At 43.1% G+C, this 24,862-nt stretch overlaps 1 protein-coding gene across 5 annotated transcripts in view; it reads right to left on the bottom strand.

Moving 5' to 3' along the window:
- Positions 1-19,529, bottom strand: part of PLXNB2 (plexin B2) — a 253,985-nt gene extending 234,456 nt beyond the window's left edge. For 2 of the 5 annotated variants that reach the window (XM_066182972.1, XM_066182971.1), the window contains exons 1-2: positions 19,444-19,529; positions 9,732-9,833 (exon numbers count right to left, since the gene is read on the bottom strand). The gene's annotated coding sequence lies outside the window, so the exon portion shown is untranslated. Of the gene's footprint in view, positions 1-9,731; positions 9,834-14,084; positions 14,593-19,044 lie in introns of those variants that run through there. The other 3 variants (XM_066182975.1, XM_066182973.1, XM_066182974.1) reach the window with 3 other exon arrangements.
- Positions 19,530-24,862: the final 5,333 nt, after the last annotated feature.

The raw sequence follows: 24,862 nt of genomic DNA on the forward strand, positions 1-24,862 counted from the left end.
AAGCAAAATTCAAGAGGGCATACCTCCATTGGACGTTTTATAAGCCAGGGCATCACTGTCTTTGGTGCAATTCTGTCATGAATGGCCAAAAGACATTTTAGAAGCCAGGGCATCACTGTCTATGTTGCAATTCTGTCATGAATGGCCAAAAAACACTTGCCAAGCCAGAGGAAGGGAAACTCAACCTCTTCTTTGCCACCAGCCCCAGCAATATTGCCCAATCACAAGTGCCGTCACTGAGGTCACTGCACAAGCTGCTGCCCTTGGCCACAAAAAATAAAAACATCTGATATAGTCGTGAGCATGGCAACTTCCCTTGGAGACTCCTGTGCTGCTGGCTCCCACTGGAGTGAGGCCTGCCCTGTCCTCTGTCAGGGAAGGAGGCAGTGTGGCACCACTGCAGCTGCTGGGAGCACTGGGCACACCACAGCCAAGCCCTTCTTCCAAGCAGTGCAAGGCTGCCAGAGGAGCACACTGGGTTGACATAATGCCTTCCACAAGCCAAATTCAACCCCAGGCCCCAAACAGCTTGTATCACCCTTTGTGCCCTGCACCATGCTTCCAGCCCTGCTAAATGATCCACCTTTTATCCAGCTTCTCTCCATGACAAGCAGAATAATTGTCACTGGAGTGCTTCAGCTGCCACCAAGCTTCACTTTGAAGCACGACCTGAGTTTTGCCCACTCTCCTCCCTCTCCTAAGTTGCCCTTCCCTCTAGGATCAGTGTTTCAACAAGGGACTCTTCAGTTTCACCCCTTACACCTGAAAATGACACAAGTCATGGAGGGAGCACTTCATGGGACAGGCAACATGGCCACCTGAAGCTGGACCCCTTTCTGTCCTGAATCAACAGAGGTGTATGGCAATAGTGTTCCAGGGTGTGAAGAGAAGCCAACACTCCACAAGTGTGCAAAGGTCTGCAAACCCTGTAATTTGTGCCCTAAAGAGAGACCACAGCCCATCTGTCCCAGCTGGAGTACAATAGAATTCATTGATTTGTGCTCCACCTCCTCACCTCCCCTGGCCCCCTGTTTGGCCAAATAACTAAAGCAAATACATATAGCCATGTCCCTAACTTGTTGAAATAATCTGCTCCTTTGTCACCACTGCAGCCTTTGTGAAGGCATAGATATTGCATTTGGGAAATTGCAGGTAATATAAAATCATCTCCTGGAAGCTGGTATGGCACAGGCTTTTCCTGTGGTTTGGTCTGAACCTGCACTGATGGACTCCAAGTGCTCCATCAAGACTTACTTTCCTGCTTGGAGATAATGTCACTGAAACGTGTAAAAATAAATACATTCACTTTAATGTTAAGCCCTTGCACTAAGTACTGAAGTGGCACTGCCAGATTAAAGGGACTGTAATATATTTTTTTAATACCCCATTTTAAACTCAGATTATTACCCATGAAAGAGCTTTTAATATCTCTTCTTTGACTGAGGTGTGTGAAACCTGTCTGTCCTCCACTTCTGCCCCATTTTTGCTCCAGATACACAGTGTTTACCAAGGCCTTACCTGGGATTTTACTGAGCTCTGCTCCAAAGAAAGCAATGGTGGAGGTTGGGGGAACCTGCAGGTCGCCTGCATGTCACCCACACAAATGAGGCCTGGAACAACACACGCCCACAGCCTCCCCAGACACATGGTGAAGAACACCAGGAGGCAGATGTTGGGAACATGCTGCCATCCCGATGGCAGCACCACCCCAGCCTTCCACTGCCGGAGCAGCCCTTGATCACAGACACCAGCTGCTCTTCTGGCAGGCACCCGGGAACGGCTGCTCACTGCCAGCACAGGATGGAAATAGGTATTTAAATGTTATGACGATAAACAACTCACCCTGTCACTTCTCATTTTAATAATTTCTTACTCTGACAAGCAGGGGCAAGTTTCACCAAAAAACTACTAATAGGAATCACAGAATCACAGAATTGTTAGGGTTAGATGAGACCTCTGGAGATCATCTAGTCCGATCCCTGCCAAGGCAGGGCCACCAGAAGCAGGTTACATGTGAACACATCCAAGTGGGTTTTGAAGGTCTCCTGAGAGGGAGACTCCACAGCCTCCCTGGGCAGCCTGTTCCAGAGCTCTGCCACCCTCAGTGTAAAGTTCTTTACAGTCTTCTTTCTCATATTGAGATGGAACTTCTTGTGTTTTAAGAAAACCATATGAGTCCTGAACAAAGAAAAAAGTGCCCAAAAGCTCTCATTGTTCGCTGTGGTGCACACAGACAGTAAGAAGCTATAAGAAGCTTTTTTTGTCTTATTTGTGTTTGACTAAAGGGCAAGTAAAAACAAAAGTAAAATCATTCAGCAGAACACCCTCAAAATCAAAACAAATAAACATCCCCCAACAATATCTCTCCAAAGATACAAAAAAATAAATCCGTTCCTTTTCTCTTCCTAAAGGCAGGCAAGAAGAAATTGTAGCTGCCCCTGTAAGTGTTGTAAGTGGGAACTGCCAGAAGACAAGACAATAGAGACATGGCCCCCTCGATGTCACTGTCTCAGCCCTGTGCCCAACAAGTTCCTTCAACTACTCTGGGTCTTGGTTTCCACATCTGCAGACTGGGGATAATAACAGGTCTTTGCATCACAGGGGTGTTACAAAGATCAATTAGTTAATGTCTGAAAAGCGCTTTGAAGATATAGCAGGTGGTGAGTATTATTATGCAAATAACATGATTTAAGAAAATCACAAGTGCTGGATTAATACTAATCCCTTTGATATTTAAAAGACACCATTTTTTTCATATTTTAAAGCAGTCAACGTTTATGCTATAGCTTTTCACGGCTGCTGCAACCACAATTTTTAACCTTTTCTTTTCATACAGCTCCATACATAAAACTCCTCTGCAGACATCTTCACAAAATCCAATCTTGACTCAAAGTGGAGTAGTGGAAGAAATTATGCATGTTGATGAACTGGATAACTAGATTCTATGCAGGAATATTTCTCAGAGGATAGAATGTCACAGGCCTAACTTACTGTAACAAACACTGCAGACTCTTTCAGTTTTAGAGTTTTTTTTGGGAAGCACTAATTTCACGCATAGAGGCATTTGTAAAACAATATAGCTGCTATTTAATTATGCCATTTTATGTGGTGGAAAAAAGTGGAGGAAAAAATGAAGCTATGGTTCATTCACTTCTTCCAAGGCTGGATATCTGAATTGTAAAAAAAAAAAAAAAAAAAAAAAAAAATAAATAATAAAAAAATTATTGTCTAACGGATTCACAGGAGATCAGGCATTGCAATGTTTCCTCCAACTTCCAGCAAGTGGCTCAAGTGGTGGCACAATCACTTCTCCTTTAGGTGGGATGCAGGGGGCAGAGTGGACAGCCACAAGCCAGCCCAGAAACCTAGCTTTACTGAAAGCTTGTCACTCATCATGAGAAACACAAGTCAAAAAGAGAGCCAAAGTGGGATCAGAGCAAAGAGCCTGAGGTGAGTAGCAACACTGGAAACCAAGGTGAGAGCACAGCCAAGACTAGGTGTCCCTGGTTTTCAGTGTTGCCCCTGCCAAAGACCACTGTGAAAGCAAGACATGCTGCCCAGTGCTTGAAATCTCCCCATGATTCCAGGACTTACACTGCTATGTTCCCTTTCTGTGAGGAAGTCTGTTTCTTGTCTCCTGCACTGTAAAATTTAGTGCAAACCAGCTGGCGCATTTTGTCTAGGAATCTGGAAAATATTGCTGTGATTAAAACCAGCTTAATATTAACCCTCTCTGGAATGCAGGTCTGAAATTGATATTAATGAAATAAGATCAGATATTAATATTCTGTACAGCTGGTTCCTCAAGCTGTGCTGTAGTGTCAAATCAAATCTTTCCACAAATCAACATACAAAATACAAACACAGGATGGCAGGTAGCATGCCCGTATGAGGAGGCAGAAGGAGCATCTTTAAACTTTAGAAGCTATTATGTTTGCAGCTCTAGGCAGCCATGCTTCTCTTCCTGCCCCATCTCCCGTAGCAGCCATATTAATAGTTATTCAATACAGTAATAGAATGCTAGCTGTACACTTAGGTGCTGGGGCTCTTTTAATCTCCAGGTCAATATTAAAACATTTGGATGCTCTTTAGCAGGGAGGAATGATTTTGCACTCCAGGAACAGTGAAGCATTTGCAGCATTCCCTAGGAATGCTAGCAAAGGATTTCCTTCACATGTCTCTGCTCATGACTGGTGTGGTAATACTTTATTTTAACTGGACCCAGTAGTACAGATTCACAATTCAATTTTGTTGCATAAATTGCACTCTGTGCAACATCTGTGTGATCTCGCTAGTTGAATTTATACAATTTATGTACAAAATAGATCCAAAACACCACCTGAGGGTCACTGTGCAGAAGGAGACCCTGGAGGGTCTCTGAACAAAGTTGTTTGGACACATGATTTTTACTCCTGGATATGCAGGCCTAGGGAATAAATCTGCAGTTCTGATCCTGGGCAAGTAAGCAACAGACCCATCTTTCACTTTGCTCTCCTGTAAAATGGCAGCCACCTCAATTCCTGAAAAAGATTTAATAATAGACCACTCCATTGAAAAACAACTCCCAAGTGGGAAGATGAGTCAGCATGATGCTTCCTTCATCTTCACAAAGTAGAAAGTCAATTTCTCTCTCAAGAGTACTCCTTTCTCTCTCAAAAGTGCCCTGCAGGTAGCTTGAGGTTTGGTGTACTCCATCCCCACACCTCCAGTTAATTCACCTTCTCGAATGTTTTGAGTTTCCAAACAGCTTACTTGAAGAAAGAAATCTGATTTTCTTGTAATCTGTTATTCATTTTGAAGTACACAGGTTAAGCTTATTTAAGTAGGCCATAGATATTTATAGCTAAACTTAGAAACAAGAAAAATATTCCAGCATTCTCAAATTTTTACATGTGTAGCCTCACACCACAAAGAGAAAAATGTAACTCAGATGACACCAAGTTCTTTATCTCCTCTTCAAACAGCCAAATAATATGAAGCTCCTCCAAGGACTGCTCTCATTAGTCAACCTTCCCATCACTCAGCAATCTGTTACCAGGTTTCTCCAGATGATAAGATGAAAACTATACTATCCCCACTATACTTAACATGCACAGTCTGAAGAAAAAGCAAGGCTTTGCACTTGTGACAGAGAAGTAGATAAGACAATACCTTCTGTCCGCGCACAGAGCAAGAGGGAAGCCATTCAAACAGCCACATAATGACAAAAAATAAAAAAATCTGGATTCCTATGTGGTTTGTTGAACTTTGCACCAAGTAGAGCCAGGAAGGTCCAGTCTTTCCCATTTATTACTGCTGCCTTTTCATTCCCAGGAGATGGGCAGAGAATGGGAATGGGTATGTACTGAAGAGAAGGTTACTCTGATGATTTGTAGCTCATACACAAAGCTTCTGGGCTGACAGTCTCCTGGCTTTGGTACAAATTGCATCATATTTGTAACTGTATTACCTGGAAAGCTTTAACCTCATTAAGGATTCACAGGTAAAAAGCAGATGCTGAACCAAATCTTATAAAGCAATGTCTGCTTTAAAGGGGCTACACTAAGCAGAAGATAATTCAACACCTTCTCTCTTTTTGGTTTGTAAAGACGATATTCATCATTTCACTCAGGAAAAGAAATATATATGTCAACTGAGGTAAGGTTTATTTGAACTGGAGAGCAAAAAAAATTGTGTGGTTTGGGATGTTTGAGTTCCTGCTGCATTAAAGCACAGCTATTTTAAAAGAAATTATTTCAGGAACACATCATCCTTACCTTGTGGCTAATATATAAATATAAACGACTTTAAAATTTTTACTCAAATTGTAATACTTCTTCTCCCTCCAGTAAATATAAGAGCTTAGCATTAAATCTATATTAAAAAAAATCTTCTTATACATTCTAGGGACTACAAGTACAGCCAAACTAGGCCCTTGCAGCCAAGTTCGCTGCTCTGCTTTTGGCACAAGTACAAATGAAATACTCCAGAAGACAGATATGTTACATTCTTTCAGGTGTTTTGAGTTAACGTTTATGGAACTCAAGGAATTTCTATTGAAAAAAAAACCATCTTCAGCAAATTTCATAACCTTCAGTTGGGAAACATGAAGGGAAAGTTTCCATAAGACAGAGCATACTTTCCTTTAAAAATCTTTGATAGTAACTATAAAATATATTTTACATATTGTATATAATACATTCAATTTTATAAATATATATACTCTTTTTTAACAGAGATCCTGTTTCTGAAAATGAGTAGAGCACACTCCATGCACAGAGCTACTTTTATGAAGTGGATAGAAATGTGTGAAGAAGTACCACTATGAATTATTATGATACTGCCCTTTGAGTCATGCCAAGGGAGTAAAATTGATAATGAAGGTTCTTCTTCTGGGACCAGGAGGGCTCCAGCTTCCTACCTGTGCGGCCACATGCATGAACATAAAATTGAAGTTGTGTTTGTGCTCATAGCCTCAGATTATAACTCGACTGTTGATTTGAATTCCTGCAGGCCTTGTACTCTCAGGACCTGCCCTATCTCATTTGGAGGAGATCACATAATGGTTTTTTCCTCTTTACAGCCTCACCAGCACCTGTAGCTAAGCCTCACAGTTGATAAGTCTACTTTTCACATTTAACAAATATTCCTAAGCTCAATTAGTAAAGGCTGTTCAATACCTAAGATGGAGCTAAATATATTAAGCAGTAACCATTTATTTGTCAACTTTTTTAAAGTCACGTTTTTTAACAGCTGCCTAGACTTGTCTCCTTTTAATAAATACACCAAAATGGCATCTGCAAATCCTCTTATAGGTATTGTATCCTGTAACTGCTGCATACCCACCATTACAGCATTCAGAGTCACAGTTTCCAAATCAAACCTATAAACATCATGGTGGCACTGGAAAATCTTTCTAAGCTCCCTGCAAAAGCCTACCAGAGGTAAGAACCTTCCTTGTATTTAGGTGAAGTCTGCTTCAAAGTTTTGGGGTTTTTTTTACATGTAAAGAAAATTCTCTATATTTCTTTTAGCCCATCCTAGGTATTTGGTTTTCTTTCTCCGCTGCAAGCAATAAAACACTTTTATGTTCAATATATGAATAGTAGAGATTTTTTAAAGCCTAACATTTTACAAGGTTTTCCTAAAGCTTGTAAAATATGGATGATCTGTGCAACGGCTCCATATATTAAAATGCAACTTGGGCATGCCAGTTCTCCATCTCTCCCTTCATTACTTAAAGGGCTTGAAACCATCCTGGGATGTCTTGCACTAGGAGGGAAAGTACATAACTAATTTCTTAACTGCTCTGTTTACTTGGCATACCTTGTGGGCAAAAGTTGGCAAGAAAGGACTGAAAGCTGTTTGCCTTGAAATTATCACCCCATTTACAAGATTCAAGAGCAAAGTCTTTTAAACTGAGGTAAGAGGGAAAAGGAAGTGACTCTGTGCATGGTTAATACTTCAGGAGAGTGCTAGCTGTGCACTGGAGGTCATCAGCTGAGAAAGAAAATGAACAGACACCAAAAAGCTTCCTCACAAAGTGCACAGGGACACGATATTTAGAGCACCCAGAGAGAATAAGGGCACTAGCCAGATCTATGTAAAAGGGTTGTATTTAGTTTAAAGCCACCTCATATTATTTGAAATGAAAGAACAGCTACATAGGAGCATGGCTGCTATTGAAAGCACAAACTCAACACCCTAACTCTGTTTGCAAAAGCCTCTTCTTCCCTGACTAATAGGGCCACCCAGGATGGGACCGGCAGGAAGGGAAGAGAGCTACAGACACAGGCGGGGCTTGATTACACAAAGAACTTGGCAACGAAATTACTTTAAGCAGGTCTTGAATGCTCTTCTTTTTTTTTTTTTTTTCTTTTTTTTTTTTCTTTTTTTGGGGGGCGGGGTGTGGGGGTTGCCTTCCAGTTTCTAAGTCCAACATTGCAAATTATCATGTGTTTGCATGGCCATACTGTGAAACACAGCAGAGATGAAGGGAAACTTCTAAATGCTTTTTTCCAAAGCCATATAACAGCTACATAAAATACAGACTAATGCTAGATCAGCTCTCCTGTCCAGTCCATAGTACAGCTCCACAAAATAGTCATGGTAGCACAACCAAGCAGGTACTGGCCAGTGATGGCAGGAACTACTGACAGCAGATCTGCCACTGAAGATTTTGTATCATTGAATGATGGTCTGTGCCTGCTGCTAACCCACTTGGAACAAAAATGCTCCCTCCTGCCAAGTCATCTCATGGATACAGAAAGCACGACATGAAAGTGCTTTGTAGAAGGCTTTGTTCAAGCCAGGAGATCTGGGGATGTAAGGTTTGCTTTTGCCTAGGGGCTTTTGGGAAAGCAACATGGGATAACTTAGAGAATTAGCAGGTCCCCATGCTTTCTGGTCAAGAAGGAATGCTGCAGCATCTACTTGCCCTACTCATACTTGACAAAAATACCACCAAATTGTACTTTTCATCTACAGATTTCCCAAAATTCCCCAAAGTGAATCAATGAAAAAAAAAAAAAACAAAAACAAAACAAAAAAAAAAACCCCAACAAAACCAACACCCACCCATACCACCCTCCCTGCCCCAAACAAAACAAAACACACCAAAAAATCACAGAGAAGTTAAATTACTTGCTAAAGACAGCAACAAAATCATGCTGAAGTCCACAGTCAAGGAACCTACAACACCCCACTGCATAAATTGGATTGCATAGATGGCAGTCTGGACACCAAACCTACACACAAAGCAGCCCAGACTTCTGGTATTCCAGTAAATATGCCAGTTTCATCTGACTGATGGCCCTAAATTATTAGCATGGTGTTGGAGCATCTCAGTTTGGTACAGAGACCTGTCTATCCATGCCAAGTTATTACACATGAAAGATCTGAGAAAATAGAAGAGTCACTAAAAGGGAAGGAAAACGAAGAAAGTATGTAGCCATTTCTGACCACCAGTTTGCAAATACCTTATTTTTCCAACAAGCTAAGTAATAACATAAAGTAACTCTTCAGTGCTGCCTCAGTCATAAGCTCCTAACTTCCAAGGTTGCTAAACCCTCTTCAGATTTCAGAGTTCCTGTTCAAGTATAATTCAAGTAGATTAATTAAGCCACAGACAACAGGAAACACAGTCTTGCCTCTTCAAATAATCAGTAGGAGAATATAGCATTAAGAGTTTAGTTTCAAGAATGCTGTTTACATTTACTCATTTTACAGGCATCAGAATCAAAATTAAAAGAGAATAACTAATTGCTGCAACTGGGAAAAGTAAATAGGCAATTCAATTTCAACAGTGGCAACAAGCAAAACATTGCAAAAGTAAAGTGGAAAGTGTTACTTTGAGCAATTGAGATACTATGTTTTGATAACTAAGTTAACTTGGAGATGATTCACACCCACAAGTTGCTTAATGTCCTTTTATACTACAGGTCCAGGAGATACAAAACTATGCATAAAAATCACAATTGAATCAGACAATATCCAGGACAATTAGAAAGTAATTACATGTATTTACATCTTCATGCCAGATTATTACAATAAATTTGAGGCCGTAATATTTCAACCTAAACCCTAAAGCACATATATCACACACAGACATCTCTCATCTCAGAGCACCAAGCCAAGTGCGCTGCAGTGCTCTACACAAGAAACTCCTCCTTCTCAAGCAAGCAGCACAACGCTTTGGAAGAAGAAATGGAGGCTAAAACAAAACCCTCAGTCCAAATGAGTTCTTAGCCCACCTGAGCAGCACAAGCGTTGCTGGGAAAGGAACTCCTTGGGGCTCAGGCTTCTGTGCAAATAGTGTCTGGGATGAAGTGCCTTTTGGTGTGTACTTGCCCCTGCTGGAAGAGACACAGAAGAGATGTTTCAGAGAACACATAAGACAAGGGACTAGGCAATATGCACAATCAAACAAAAAGGGCTTGCCCAGGGAGTCTATGAGCATCCTAAGTGGGGAATCATTTTGGAGCTGGCAACTCAAGACATTGCAGAAAGTTCCTCATTTTCATCTTTATAAATGCAAAAGGGGTAAGAGTAAGGATGATGAAATCTATTGATTTTGCATCGCATTGAAGACTTTTTCAGCAACTGAATGCTCAAAGACGTGACATAAGCAACAGATATCAAATCTTTGGGATTTTAAAAACAGGACATCAAAACATATAGGACAAATATGTGAAAATTAGTTAACTTTAAGATCTCAGAAAAGCTGTCATTAGTGAGTAACATCATAATGCAACTGTAATGCTTCTTTTGCAGTTCAAAATTACTGGAATTATGCTCTATATTACCTAAGTGTTTTAGCCACCTGGAAATAAGCAAGTCCTTTATGATAAAATTAAGAGATTACATGGTTTAGTAACATGAGAAATAAAAACAGAAGGCAAATCACAGAGTTAACACAATTACTTGTCAAGTTGTGCTCATTCCAGCCAAAATCGTAAAAATCAGTCTTAAAATGTCTGAATCCAGATATATATATATTCAGTAACAAGGGGTGCAAGTAAGGTTTGCAGATCAGAGGACTGTGGCCTCTGAAACAAGGAAGGCAAAAGGGATGAGGTCAACACAGCCTCACAGCTAAGCATCACATTCAGAGCTTTGTTGTTATTAGAAGAGCTAATGTGGCTCCTGGGTTCAAAGATATGAGAGTGAACGGAAATAATGATTGGGGTAGCATGGGGCATGCACTAAAGACTGACACTGAAGTATGGTACCCAGTTCCATGGCTGATGGTCAAAAAGAGATGCTTAAAATTATAGAACATACAAAGTAGAGCTACAAAAACAATTATCATCTGAGGGGGTTAAAAGCATTGCGTATAATCAGATTTAAAGATTCAGTCTTTCTGATAAGCCACCCAGACAACTGACAGCTTACTTGATCATCTTTAAGGAAAAAAAAATATCAGCAACAAAAAGTCTTTAATAGAGCCACAAGAAAACTTAAAAGGAATGAACAGATACAATTCAAGAGCATAAAAGGCTCCTGTTGGAAACAAGATGAAATTCTGAAAAGGCAAAACCAAATAGGAACAACATTCCTAAAGATGGAGGATTTTTTTCTCAGAATTTTCAAGCTAAGATACGCTTTAGTCCCATAATTTGTTTGGCTCATGAGCAATAGCCAAGTGAGATGTTCCAGCAATTGTGGGACTTGACAGCTCCACTGACCCTAAACTCTAGATAACAATCTCAAAAAACCCCAAACAAAACCCAGAACCAAACACAAACTACCTCAATCAAATAATTTTTAAAAACCCCACAAGGATATTGCTCTGCATTTTCATCAATGCTACCAAATAATGAATTAAATGCACAATGGACTGTGAAATGCTTGCAGATCTTCCCCCAGTTAAATGTCAAACCAAGAAGCCATCTGTTAATAAACAGAGATGTCACCTCTCTGGAGTTTTATCCAACCTCACTAATACATAAACTCATGCCACAACTTAGGACTCCGGATTGCCAAGGCAAATGAACTCTTTTGGTTTTCATCTCAACAGCTTGGGTAAGCAGAAGGTGACAACACCTGGACCACACAGCACATGCATAATCCAAGTCATGAAGCCAGCTTTGTGGTTGCAAAGTTACTGACTTGAAAAACTTCTTTAAAGTACTTGCAAAGACATTTTCTGCCTGTGTAAAAGCCTTTCAGACAAAACCATTGCCATCTGACTTATGTGGGGGAAAAAAATCCTCAAAGTCACCCACTTCAGTTGTTTTTTTAGGTCTGTAACTTCTACCCATATGGGAGATGTGCACACATCATAACCACAACTGCAGTTTATGTGAGGTGTTACTCAGTTCATGAGGGAAAAGTTCCAGTTGCTGACGATGTGTGTCAAAACTGCACAGAAAAAAAATTCACAGCTTTTAAACTACTTAATCACACAATTCTGGAAATAGAAGAGATCAAACTACTGCTTTTATTGCCCTACAACAGGCCCAACATTAGGTTTATAGCAATTTGTCTCATACTGATTAAATGAAGACAGCATGTAAGTTCAATATACACTGTGACAACACACTAAGGAAGGCTAAATTAATGTTCTTCTGATATATTTTAGAGAGATGTTGCATATTCTGGACTTCCAGCTGCTATAAGCATAATCAGATCCATTAAAGAGAAACTAACTAATTAACTAATACAACCTGAATGAAATCATACCCTTCTACTATTAACCATTCCAAGTGCCATGTATCTTCAGGAAAGAAGAAGCTTTTATTTGTTTTGCAGGTCTAGTTTAAACGTCAGCAAGAGATTACTAACTTGTCCTGATTCAGGATGGTAAACTTCACCTTGTATTTCAGTTGCACCCTTTTTACCAGATCAATGTGGTTTATATTTTCTGCCCTCTGCTTTCTCCCTGGGGTTGAATATATTTGACCAATAACAATTTTCCTACAGGGCAAACTGGTTAAAAAAAATGGTCCTTCATAAATTCTAAACAGTGATTCCAATAGGAATGTAAGAGCTAAATCTTCTTTATATACAACTCTTAGATGTCAGAAAAAGATACTATCTCTTCTTAAACTATCTAGAAGATAAACAAGAGCCCTGGGGAAAAAGATGTTAGGAGTTTACTCCTCAAATTTTTACATATTTAAAACAGTCAGTAAGTATAGACAGAACATTAAGCTTTCTGCATCCCTTCTCTGAGACACAGAGCTATCACATTAATAATTCCTCTAGATACAGCAAGATTAGCATCAGCTTTATGAAAGCTTCCTTCAGTCCAAGTCAACATGCAGACCTAATCCAGTTTAACTAGAAATATGCTAGTCAGGTCTGTTCAGCAATTAGCATGAACATACATTGTGATAAAAAAGTAAGTTCTGGAACAATTCAGTTTAAGTGCTTAAACACCCCATGGTTTTTTATTTAAAATCATGTTGTTTGCAGGTACTTTCTAAGTACCTAACCTGGAAGAGTGGTTCTGATGTGTCTACTTGAAGGTCCAACACAGAATTAGGACATCTTGGGGTAAAGTTTTTCTACAGCTTCCTTGACTATTGTAGGATTAAGAAGGCTTTTTAAAAAGACAAAAAGAATGACATCTGCAACATAAAGATAACTGTGATTGCCAAGTAATACCAAAGCCATTCACTGCAAATTATGTAGATCATAGAATCAGAGAAAGGTTTGGGTTGGAAGGGACCTCAAAGATCATCTCATTCCAGCAGCCCTGGATACCTTCCCCTAGATCAGGTTACTCAAAGCCCCATCCAACCTAGCCTTGAACATGTCCAGGGATGGGGCACTCATTCACAGCTTCCCTGGGCAATCTGTTCCAGTGCCTCACCACCTTCACACTAAAGACTTTTTTCCTAATAGCTAATCTAACCTACTCTCTTTCTTGAACCCATCCCTCCTTGTCCTGTCACTACACGCTTTTGTAAATAGTCTTGCCCCATCTTTCCTGTAAGTTCCCTTCAGGTACTGGAAAGCCAGTTGGATCCTCCTGAAGCCTTCTCTTTTCCAGGCAGAACACCCCTAACCCTCTCAGCCTGTCTTCATAGGAGAAGTGCTTCAGCCCACTCATCATCTTCATGACCCTCCTCTGGACCACTCCAAGAGTGCCACAACCTTCTTAAGTTGCTGTCAACCTGCTGGCCAGGCTGCTTTGATGCAGCCCAGAATATAGTTGGCTTTCTGGGCTGCGAGTGTGCACTGCTGGGTCATGTTGACTTTCTTGTTAACCAACAGTCCCCAAGTTCTCCTCCATGGGGCTGCTCTCAGTTCATTCTCCACCTAGCCTGTACTTGTGCTTGGGATTTCCCCAACCCAGGGGCAGGACCCTGTACTTGGCCTTGCTGAACTTCACGAGGTTTGCACAGGCCCACCTCTAGAGCCTGTCCACATTCTTCAGGACGGCATTGCTTCCCTCCAGCGTGTCACTGCACCCCACAGCTTGGGGTCACTGGAAAACTGGCCGAGGGTGCACTCAATACCACTGTCCAAGTCTCCTACAAATATGTTAAAAGGTGCTGGTTTCAATACTGATCCCTGAGGAACACCACTGGTCTCCACTTGGACATCATGGCATTCACTGCAACTCTTTGAGTACAGCCAACCACCCAATTCCTTACCTGCTGAGCAGTCCATCTATCAAATCCATGTCTCTCCAGTTTAGACAACTATACCATGTGGGACAACGCCAAACTCTTTGCACAAGTCCAGGTTGATGACATTGGTTGCTCTTCCTTTATCCACCAACACTGTAACCAGGCTCATAGAAGGCTATTAAATTTGTCAGGCACAGTTTGCCCATGTTGAAGCCATTTTGCCTGTCACAAACCACCTCCTTTTCCATATGCTTTCACATAGCTCCCAGGAGGATCTGTGCCATGATCTTGCTGAGCCCAGAGGTAAGTCAGGAAGACTGACTACTTTCACTTTTTACTTGTGGCCTTAAACTAATGATGCCAGATAACAAGAAAACAAGTGAAACACTAGGAATAAGGTTTTAATTGGATAACTAACTTCTTGAAGACACGCTTTGATTGAATAAATCAAAACTACTAAATTCACTTGTTTTCAGGATCTCAAAGCTTTATGACATGTCAAAAGTGAAGCTACAAAGGCAGAAACTTGGAAGCTAACTACAAAGGTGGAGCAAGGTCGGAAGTGTTTCAGAAGGTGCCAGGTGGACTCTGTCCCCTGATGACTACTCGAGGCTGATGAGCCTGAGGAACTCCACATGGTGCTAATCATCAATCTGTGCTGGCGCCAACTCCCAGAAGCAGAATTCCAAAGAGAAACCAAGCGTCCCAGCAAGCACATGGCTGGTGACCACAGCACTGCTGACACATTCCTGGGGGCAAACTCTGTCCTGTATTATGGTGGTGTCAGGCTGAGCAGTTGAGCAGGGGCTGACCATCACATTGATGCTGAGATGTTTTTTTTATAATTGTTAGTAACATTTATTAAGCACAGACACTTTTAGACATTACAACAAGTAAGTCTTCCCTCAACCACCTGAGATGGAAACTCAGAGAGATCCATCTCTGAGTTATATATTTCCAGAGATACAACTGCAGAGACAGAAACAGAAGTACTTGATTTTAACAGATAACTAAATTACTATCTGCCCAATGAAAGTAGGCCCCAGGTCCACAAGATCCTCTGAACAGCCTTCCAGTCTGTCTGGTTGCACCAGAGCTTGGGCAAGCATGTGTCCTCTCCCTCCTCTATCCATCCTCTGCTGCCTCCAGGGGCAAGGACTCTATGGCTTCTTTTTGTGGCCAGATTTGAGCAGTTTTATAGACAGTTAGAGAGCTTTTTGTACCATTAAGCCACTGATGGTTAAATAAAATGTCTATTTTCAACTCCATTTCTCCATGTGCTTGATCAATTAAAAAGTAAGAGGCTAAACCACTTACTATCCAAATACTGGTTTTTCTTACAACAGACACCCCCTCAATCACTTACTCAGGCTATGTGATTTTACTTTATTTTCAACAAGGATTAACTGACCAACATCAAATCCTAGTTAGACTCATACTTAAACAAAACTCTTTAAGTACTACTCCACTGATTCTAGTTACCCCAGGCCTTATTACAGCAAACAGTATTTTTTCTTGTTGTTTTGTTTGTTTTTTTCCCTGGTATTAGCCATTTAAATAGACCCTCCACTATAAACTGAGCTTTACAATTTCCTATGGTGCATAAGAAAACCTGCAAGAAAAGCCAGAATAAATATCCACTACTGAATTGAGCAAAAAAGGTAAAAGTGAAGAAGTAGGAGGAATACTACATTGAAGTTGTTTGTTTACTTAATTTCATCATAATTATTTAGACTCTCATCTCACTAATAACTGTGCAGGTGCTAACTTTACTTCAAGAAGGACCTAGAGTTTTTGTTTGCATAAATCAAGTACATTTAATCAAGTGCACATTAGCTCATCAACACATTGAATCTGATGAGAAATTGCATAAGTGACAATGCCAAGCTATTTCGGTGAATATTCATGATATCTCTGCAGAACAGGCTGACTGGAGGAGAGTGAGAACAAAATGACAGTAAAAGAACGGTAGCAATTACTTTTCTAGCAGTTAATGTTGCCATTAACTGCTTGCTGGCAAGAGCTTAAAGTTGCAAACCACAATTTAAGCTTGTTACCTTAATTTTACAATTGTAATTCAATATTCTAATGTGACACCAGTGTAACAAATGTCTTCATTCAGTGCTTCATACAATAAATAATTTAAAAGTATATGAAAATTTCCAAATTATAGCCATTATAAAAATAGAAGTGCTTAGTATTACATCTTCATAAAAATAAATAAATAAATGTGCAAAGCTTTTTCTCAAAACTGAGCCAAAATCCAAACCTGTTTGTAACAATTAAGTGGGAATTTTTGTTCTTAACAAGCATTCATGAAGAGGTCTCCCTTCAAAATGTAATTTGTCCTTAGTGGTCTTCTGCACATGAGGCAAACAACTCCCAGTTTTGTAAAGCAACACAAAGCCTTTATCCCACTTCCAACATCATCTGTAGAAAATTCAGAGAGAGCAATGCTGTGCCCTTAGTGAGGATATTTTTCGTAGCAAGTCTTCAAGTCAGATGAACAAAGCAAGACTTAAATAAAAGAACAAAAAAACTTGGATCACTTTCTGATTCCTAGAACGGATGAAGGAGGAGAGAAAGAGAGGGCTGTTCAGGTGCACCATCTACTAACTACATCCTTCTGAAACCCAGAATCTTGTGTGGTGCTGACCAATCTACCAAGAAGGTCACACAGCCTCTCCTTGTGCAGAGCTGCCTCCCTGGTACCACTGCCCACCAAGTTCTGGTACCAGGTACTTCACAGGACTCACATCTACCATTTCAGAAGAATTTAGATGCTTATGGACCATGGTTCACAATTGCAGCTCAATTCAGCTGACCCCAGCTGTTTGCTTTGTCCCTCTGTAACAGCAGAGAGACATGCAGGAGATTCATGCTATCAGACTTCACAACATCACACACTAATATGAACAGCCATAAAATATAGTTTATGTTCATATGCCTGTCCGTAAACTCTGGCAGATTCAAAGTTCAATAGAAAATAACCCTGAATGGCAGAGCAACCTCTGGCAAAGGGACAGGATGAACAGCTGAATGCATCAGCTTCTGGAGTGTAAGTCAGAGTCACAAATGTATTTATTGTGCTATCCTTTCCATGTCATTGACTATTCAGGAGTATCGAAGAAGTCAGCCTATCAACACACTTGTAACAGATTATCATGAGCATCCAAAGCTTCAGTTGCACATTTTGGAGGTTCGTGTTACTACAAAATACAGGATCACATTTAGATGGGTTGACCCTAGCTTCTTTCAATGATCTCAGATGATTTAAATAGCTTTTGGTACCAGAAGCCACCATTCAAACTCCTTTCCAAACACTGACACCATTTAGTTTACATTTACATTAGTTTCTGTATTTGTTTAAGTCATATATTTTAAGAAAGACTATCTTCTACTTCATAGGCAATCAGACTAGGCTTTAGATCCACAAGTATTCTAGGTGAGGAGGACAAGCCATGCTAGGCTTGGAAGCAGACTTCCTTCCTGCCTTTCGTTTTGGCTGGAAGCATGTTCTGTTCCGGTATATCAATTGTGGGCAGTAGCCCCCGTACCCAAGTGTGCTGGATCTGTCTCACAACCTAAGAGGCAGGCAGTGCATTAAGCATCAGCCCAACATGCATGAATAATCTCATTCTCTAGCAAATAGTGAACAGGTCTCCCAACTGATTTGCCTATAGCATGGTACACAACCTCGCTCCTGCAAGACCAGTTGCACATTTCAAGCTTTGGGGGGGAGGAAAGAAAAAAAAAAGTTTCAGCCCAAATTTAGAGCTGATGTCTTCTGAAAAGAACGGTAAAGAAAACTGAAGTCAATCCTAGGTACATACCAGCAGCCTATTACTTACCAACCTTTTCTTCCTCCTAGATTCCATTGTAATGAGAACACAAACAGTAAAATAAGCATATATCTCCCTCGAATAAATTACCTATTCAGAGTTCCCTCTGGTGTTCAATAAGCTCATCATCACATCCAAGGTAACAGCCTTCGTTACAAAAGCATAAGTTCCTGCACGAGCAAGTTATCATTTGATGACGAGCACAGTGATAGGGACAGGACCATAGTATTGTAACTAGTGGACAAAAGCAGTGCTATTTTCCATCAGATTGCAGAGAGGTGATAAACACACACTTCCTCCTTTGTGTATTCAACCGAGTGTCTGATTAACCCCAAAAGGACCCAAAGTGTTAAAGATCACTTCTGCCTCCCGGTGTCACCAAGACCGACGAAGTCTCAGAGGTGGCAAAGTCACAAATTACAGGTACAGCCCAATCTGAACGCGGCACGCAAAGATGTTCTGCACCTCCCGAATAACTATGCCTTGAGTCACAAGCCTTTCCAGCCTCGCACTCCCATTCGCCTGCACGGAACATGAGCAAAGTACAGTGTATCTAATTAACAGCTTGGAAAGAAAGTTTAAAGCTGCCTCTGCAAAGAGACCAAACGCGTTTGCAGGAAAATCCCAAACGAGTTCTCGAGTCGGCGGTGCGCAGGCGGAGCGCGGGGTGGGCGCCGGGCCAGTGCCAGTCGCGACACCGGGGCTGCTGACCCCGGCCGCTTCGGGGTTGCGAAACTCCCAGGAAGAGCAGGCAGCCTCCATCAGCGGGGCGGAGGGAGCTCGCCGGACACCGGCGCACCCCGGCTGCCGGTCGGGAGGAGCCGACTCCCCGCGCCTCCCCCACCTCCCCGCCCCGCACGGCGGCTGAGAAAGGCGCTCCGAGTCCAGAGCCGCCGCCCGGGAGCCCCTTAACCAAAACCATCTGGTCGCGGGCAGCGCGGTAGAAAGCCTCCTCCGCCCCGGCTCTCGCCGCCCACCCCCGGCCCGGGCCTCGCAGCCGAGGAGGAGAGAAGCTGCTCTACCCATAACTCAGCAGCTCCCGAGCTGGGGGAGACTGGGGAAGTCGCCGCGGAATCCGCCACCCCCCCTCCCCTCCGCGCCCCATCCCGCGGAGCGCGGCGACAGGGCTGGGGCTGCGTTACCTTCAACAGGTGCAGGCGCCGGCGGGAGGGAGCCCGCGGGCACGGACCGTCCGAGTTGCCCGAGCGGGAGCGGCGGCCCCGGCGGCCCGGGGTGGGTGGCGGTGGGCTGGACAGAGGCGCTACGGCAGCCCCCGGCGGCCGCCCATGCTCCCGGCGGGCCCCGCCGCCGCCGCCGCCACCGCAGCCGGAGTCAGCGCGAAGGCGGCAGTGGCTGCGGCCACCTCCGAGAGGAAGGACGAGAGCGGCGGGGAGCGAGGGAGGGGGAGGCAGAGAGACAGAGGAGAGAGAAAACGCCCCAAGAGAAATAATCATCACATGGCGGTCACGATCCGCCGCCGCCCCCCGACAGCCAGAGCCTACGCTTGGGAGCCGGGGAAAAGCTGCGAGGAGGGGACACACCTGTAGGCGCAGCACATATCCGCTGTGAGCACAATGCGAGACAGGAAACTGAAAAAAACAGCCCAGGGAAGGAGAGAGGCTCCCGTTCGTCCCTCCTTCCCTCCCTCCCTTTCTCCCTCCCTCCCTCTGTCCGTCCTCCTCCTCCTCTCTCCACCCCCTGCCCCCGGTCAGGATCCGCTTGCAGCGCTGTCTCACGCAGCGAGATCCAGGCAGAGGGCTGGGAGGCGGCAGGAGCAGTACTTTCTCCCCGTTTTCCTTTCCGTGTCTCCGCTTTGTTCTGCCCGCCAGCCAGGCAGAGCCGGCTGGGCGAAGCGGGGCCGCCCGCGGGGCCGAGTGCTCCCAGAGAACGGCCGGGGGACCGGGGCCGGGCCGGAGGAGCAGCTCCAGCGCTGGGGGCAGCGAGCCCCAGCCGCCCGCGGGCCCTTGGGGTGAACGGCGGGGAGCGGCGGGGCTGCCGGGAGCTGTCCCCGGGCAGCCTCTGCCCGCGGCCGGGGTCGGCGCTTGGCCTCCGTGGCGCTCTGCAGCGGGGCGGCGGTACCCTGGGAAAGGATCTACCTGCTGGTCTGTACCTAACGGCCTTGGGGTACCTGTCGAATCCCAGCGGTGTTCTGGGGACGCTCCTGAACTTGAAGGAACAGTGTAATTCCCGCCCCTTATCCCCGCAGCAGTCTCGGAGCACCCAGAGGCCGCCTCCCTTCTTGTACACCCTTGTCGCTGAGGGGCCCGGAATATGTCGGTGGCATCAGTTTTACTGAACTCGAAGTACTCTAGGGTTTATCCCTGTTAGGTAAATTCTCTGCAATCACAATTTCTGCAGGTTCTTTCTCTGCTCTTTCTTGCACTCTACTAGAAAGCCAGTGTGCAATTTTTTCATGCCTTTCCCCAGAAAAAGATCGAGTTATTGCAGAGCCCACTTCCCACCTGTTGTGAACACAGCATCCCCTTGCTATAGCATCATCATCTCCACATTCAGATGTTAAATTTGTCTCAGCTATAGCTAATTTAGGGATAATCAATTAAAAGGAGGGATGTCTTAGAAGAATGGCTCAGGTAAGTTTTGGTCAGGTTGTTTAGACTTTGTAACTTTCCATCAGTGGAATGTGGACTAACAATGTTTCAAGGAGTAATTAATTAACTGCTCTTGGCACTTTGAGTCCAGCTTTATTAAATGATGTGTGTATTGTGCTCCATACTAAAACAACAGGAGACAGCTGGTCCAAACGCCATGCTTCCCAAACTGGAAGTTGCTGAAAAGTGACCTTTGTATCTCAAAACAGCAAGAAGTACCAAATTGTAGAAATAAAAATCAGCTCCAAAAACCTGGGTAAGAATGAAGGTACACTTTTGGAAGAGTTGTCAAAAGTAGCTTTCAGATCCTGGCTGTGCAAAATGCCGTCACAGACCTAACAGTGGGCTGGGACCATTCAAACATAATATAGTTTTGTGGGGTTTTCCGTTTGGGATTGCACAGGGGAGGCAGACTGCGCTGGCTTGATTTTGCCAGTTTGGCCCAGTTTTTGTGCTAACTTCCACCAGAAGGCCCTTGTCCTTGTTTATTGGCTTCTTTCCTGCTCTTCACCTGACTGGGCTGAGTCACTGCAAGAGGAGAAAGAACAGCTCTGGCATAGCTCTAGTGTTTCAGAAAGTCTGGTTTCCCCTTCTGGACCTCTTCACTTACTGGAAGAGAGAAGGGGAATCTTAAGAGAGATGGGACTTCCCTAGGAAAATTGGGTTAGTCATGTCCTGCAATCCTTGTGAGGAATCCAGTAAGGAGAAACTCACAGGCTGCTAATGGGCTTGGGAGCACCTGACTTTCCAGGCTGCTTTCTCAACATCTGGGCTTCTGGCCAGGTTGTACCCTAAGTTTTGGCAGAATGCCCTGGAATAACCAGCCTGGCAGCTCTCTTTGTGCCCTGGGCTGTGAATCTCTGCCTTCCCTCACACTCTGTCCCAGGGCCTTTTGCTGGAGTCTCTGTCACTCATCCCCCTACCCTGCCTGCTCCAAACCTAATGATCTGCTCTCCCTACTCTGGGGAAAAGCCCCATCTGATGACCATCTGCTCCATCTGATGACCACTGACCAGGACTGTACTTGCCACACTTTTGCGGTCTCAAGGTGGCTGTAGCCAGGTTGAATATAAGCCTTGCCCCCCTCCCAGCTAATTTGTTACATGTATCCTCCATCTCCCTCTGGTTGGAATAGTTTCTCCCAGGTCCTGTTTAGCTCCTGCTGCTCCGGCCTCGTGATTTTTTTTTTTTTTTTTTTTTTTTTTTTTTTTTTTTTTTTTTAGAAGCCTGCCTGTGGACATATACAGAGCAGGAGCAATGGCAACAGCTGATTTAATTTGAAAGAAGAACTGGTGAAGTGAAGCTGTGCTGAATCCTCATCCAGTCCATAACAATCCCTTGCTGTGCACTTAACCTTGCCAGGTGTGGCAGGGATTATGAAGCTGATCTGGATCTTGAGGTGGCCACATAGCATCCCACCCCAGGACAGCCGTCTTCTCTGCTAAGCCTCCACAAGTGGCTGCTCTACCAGGCTCAGGCTTCTGCCAGCTGGGACACAAATGTGCACCACAGCACTCTGGTTACTGAATTCCATGCTGAATTTTACACTTAGCCCACTTGCAAAGGTGAAAAGTGTTCACAAGGTGGTCTTCTGCACTTCCTTGTCTTGGAACCAGCAGACATTTTCTCACCCATGGAGTAGTGATACAGGGAGATATTGTCCAGTGAACCCAGATGAACAGCTACACATCAAAACCTGCTATTTGTGACTGAAGGACTAATTCCCTCCCTTATCATCATCCTCCAAAAAAGAACAAGAGGAAAAGGGGTCACATCAAATCCTAGATGAGAGACACTTAGAAAAGAGCAACTAGTAAAGGACTGAATGATTAACAGCTTCACAGACTCCTGGGAATCTTCACTGCAGTCATGCACATACACAGGGTGTGGTTCAGGGCAGAAAGCTTTGTTCCCTCCCTCTCCAGCATCAGGACAAAGATGACAGGGCTATGTGTGACTAAAACTCTAGTGCCTATTTCAATTTCCTCTTCATTTCCTCCTTCAGCATTCCTTACTTTCTTCTTTCTCTCCTTACATTATCACCCATTTGTTGTTACGTGTATCCTCCTGATTTTTTTCTCTGCCTGTTGTTTTTTTCCTGCATATTATTTTCTTTTACACTGAAGGCGACACCTGTGCCTCTTCCCTGCCTGCTTCTCTTCCCAGTGCTGTCAGTTCTGAATTTTGTCCAAGACACAGCCAAACACAGTATCATTCCTACTGCTGAGACCTTCAAGGCCGGTAGAGAAAAGAATTTTCAGCTGTTATTATCAAAAACACCTTTTCCCATGATCAACAGAACTAATGAAGCCAGGTTTCCTGTGGTTTCGTCTCTGACTCACTCGCAGCGATAGCCTCGTCTGGCGTTTCTGTTTCATGTCCGATGTGACATCTCTCCTGGCTGGCAGAGGCGGGCGCTGCTGCGGGCCCCGAGCGCCGCGTGCTGCCCGCACGGCGCGGCTGCCTGCGCTGCCGGGGCCGCGGGCTGCTGCCAGCCACAGCCCTCCGCAGCCCGGTTCCTCCTTCATCTCTCTCTGTTGGAAAACTAATTTGAGTCTCTAGTCGCTGATGCTCGCAAATCCCTAGGAACTTAATTATCTTTGAGGTTTCTACTTCTTTTATTCATTTGTTTGCAGCTAGCCAATGTGATCTGACATTTTTATGAGGGGCTGATGGGCAGATAAACAGTCAGATGATTGATTATCAGTCTTTAGGAAGGAAGGTTATTGCCCCGCGGTCATGGAGATAACCTGGGAGCAGCTCAAACAGCTAAAAAAGAACATCAAATCCTTTATGAAGTTTTGAAAATTAGGCTTTCTGTGTGCAGACAGTTTTGACTGTCTGCATGCCCACATGTCTGACCAACCTCCTTACATCCTGCTCAGGGATGTCCCACATCTCAACTCTCTTCTGAAGGGTGGGGAAGGGGAAGAAAGGGAAAAAAATTATTCTTCATTAAACAGCAATTCATCTGCAGTGAATGGGCAAACATTAAAATTCAGCCTGTCCTAGCACTGCTGCTACCACCATCCTTTATAAGAAATTTATATCAATAATGGGAAAGCAAAAAGCACAAGAAGTAGGATACCACCTGGATGGGTTTAGTCTCATGGCAAAGATATAAACAAAGCATCTATAAGTATTTTGCCTCTCCATTTGATGTCTCTGGTTTGGATAGGACACTGCATCATCTTCTGCTAGTGACTGAAATGACCCAAATATACATATTTTTATTTTTACAATCCATAAATCACCCTGGGATCTACTTTTTCTGTATAAAATGTGCCAGATAAATCTAAGGTGTTATTATTAAATTTGTGAAATGTCACTGTGCCCATCCTGATTTTCATGCCCTTTGCACCAAGCTCACATGGCAGATCAATTTGTAAACATCTGGGGCTGTTCTTTGCTTGATGGATTTCTCAGTGTCTGTTTTCCAACATACCAGAAAAAAAAAATGTTTAGGGGTGAAATAATCTAAGGTTAACTGTACAATTATCTTAATTTTTTCCCTTTGATGCTAGAAATATTTGATCCACCCAGAGAATATGTGTCTTGATATTTCCTAACCAGCCATCACTTGATACATTTGTTTACCGCTGTGCAAAATGCTACCCAGTCAGAATTTTTCATTTGTTTAGTTTTACATATATTTTTTACAGATATAAATTGCTACACAAAGGTATGAGATAAAAACCTAGCAGGCTCTGGGTACAATTTCCATGTGGAATACACAGAAAGCCTTATATGGATGTATGCAATACCTATACACATATGCATAACTATTACAAGTAGCAGCCCTCCCAGTCATGGCTTGATGTTCTGACATTGCCCTGGTTGTATGTGAGCCTGGTTAAGAGATCCTTGGTTAATGAAGAGGTTCATATAGGCAATGCTTGCATTTTTTAAAGCTATGTTGAATTTTTTGAGGAATTTAATTAAAATAAACATAAGAACAAACATTTGTAAGAATTTTCATCATGAAGTTTAGTGGTGTTTCAAAACATTGGTAAAATGCAAATTCATATAAAATATTGGCAACAAATATTTGGCCCTGCCCTTTTTTCCCCCTTCTTCTTTTATTGTTTAAATAAGCCCTTCACAAACACATACACACACACACACACACACCTGTGTATATATAAACCAGACAGACCAGGATGTCCAACTTAGATTAAGGCAGCTGCCTAGCAAAACACCAAAGCCATTGCTCTGCCATTCATTTTAACCACAGCAAATACACTCACACTTGGTGATATTGGTAATTCTTCAACTGGTTGAAGAATTGACCATTGGGATCAGCTAACTGTCATGCATGCTTCTATAAATGTAACTATGTTGTAGAAAAAAT

Source organism: Chamaea fasciata, unplaced genomic scaffold (genome assembly GCF_029207755.1).
Source record: "Chamaea fasciata isolate MVZ Bird 193981 ecotype frontalis unplaced genomic scaffold, bChaFas1.0.hap1 SCAF_5, whole genome shotgun sequence".
NCBI lineage: Eukaryota > Metazoa > Chordata > Aves > Passeriformes > Sylviidae > Chamaea > Chamaea fasciata.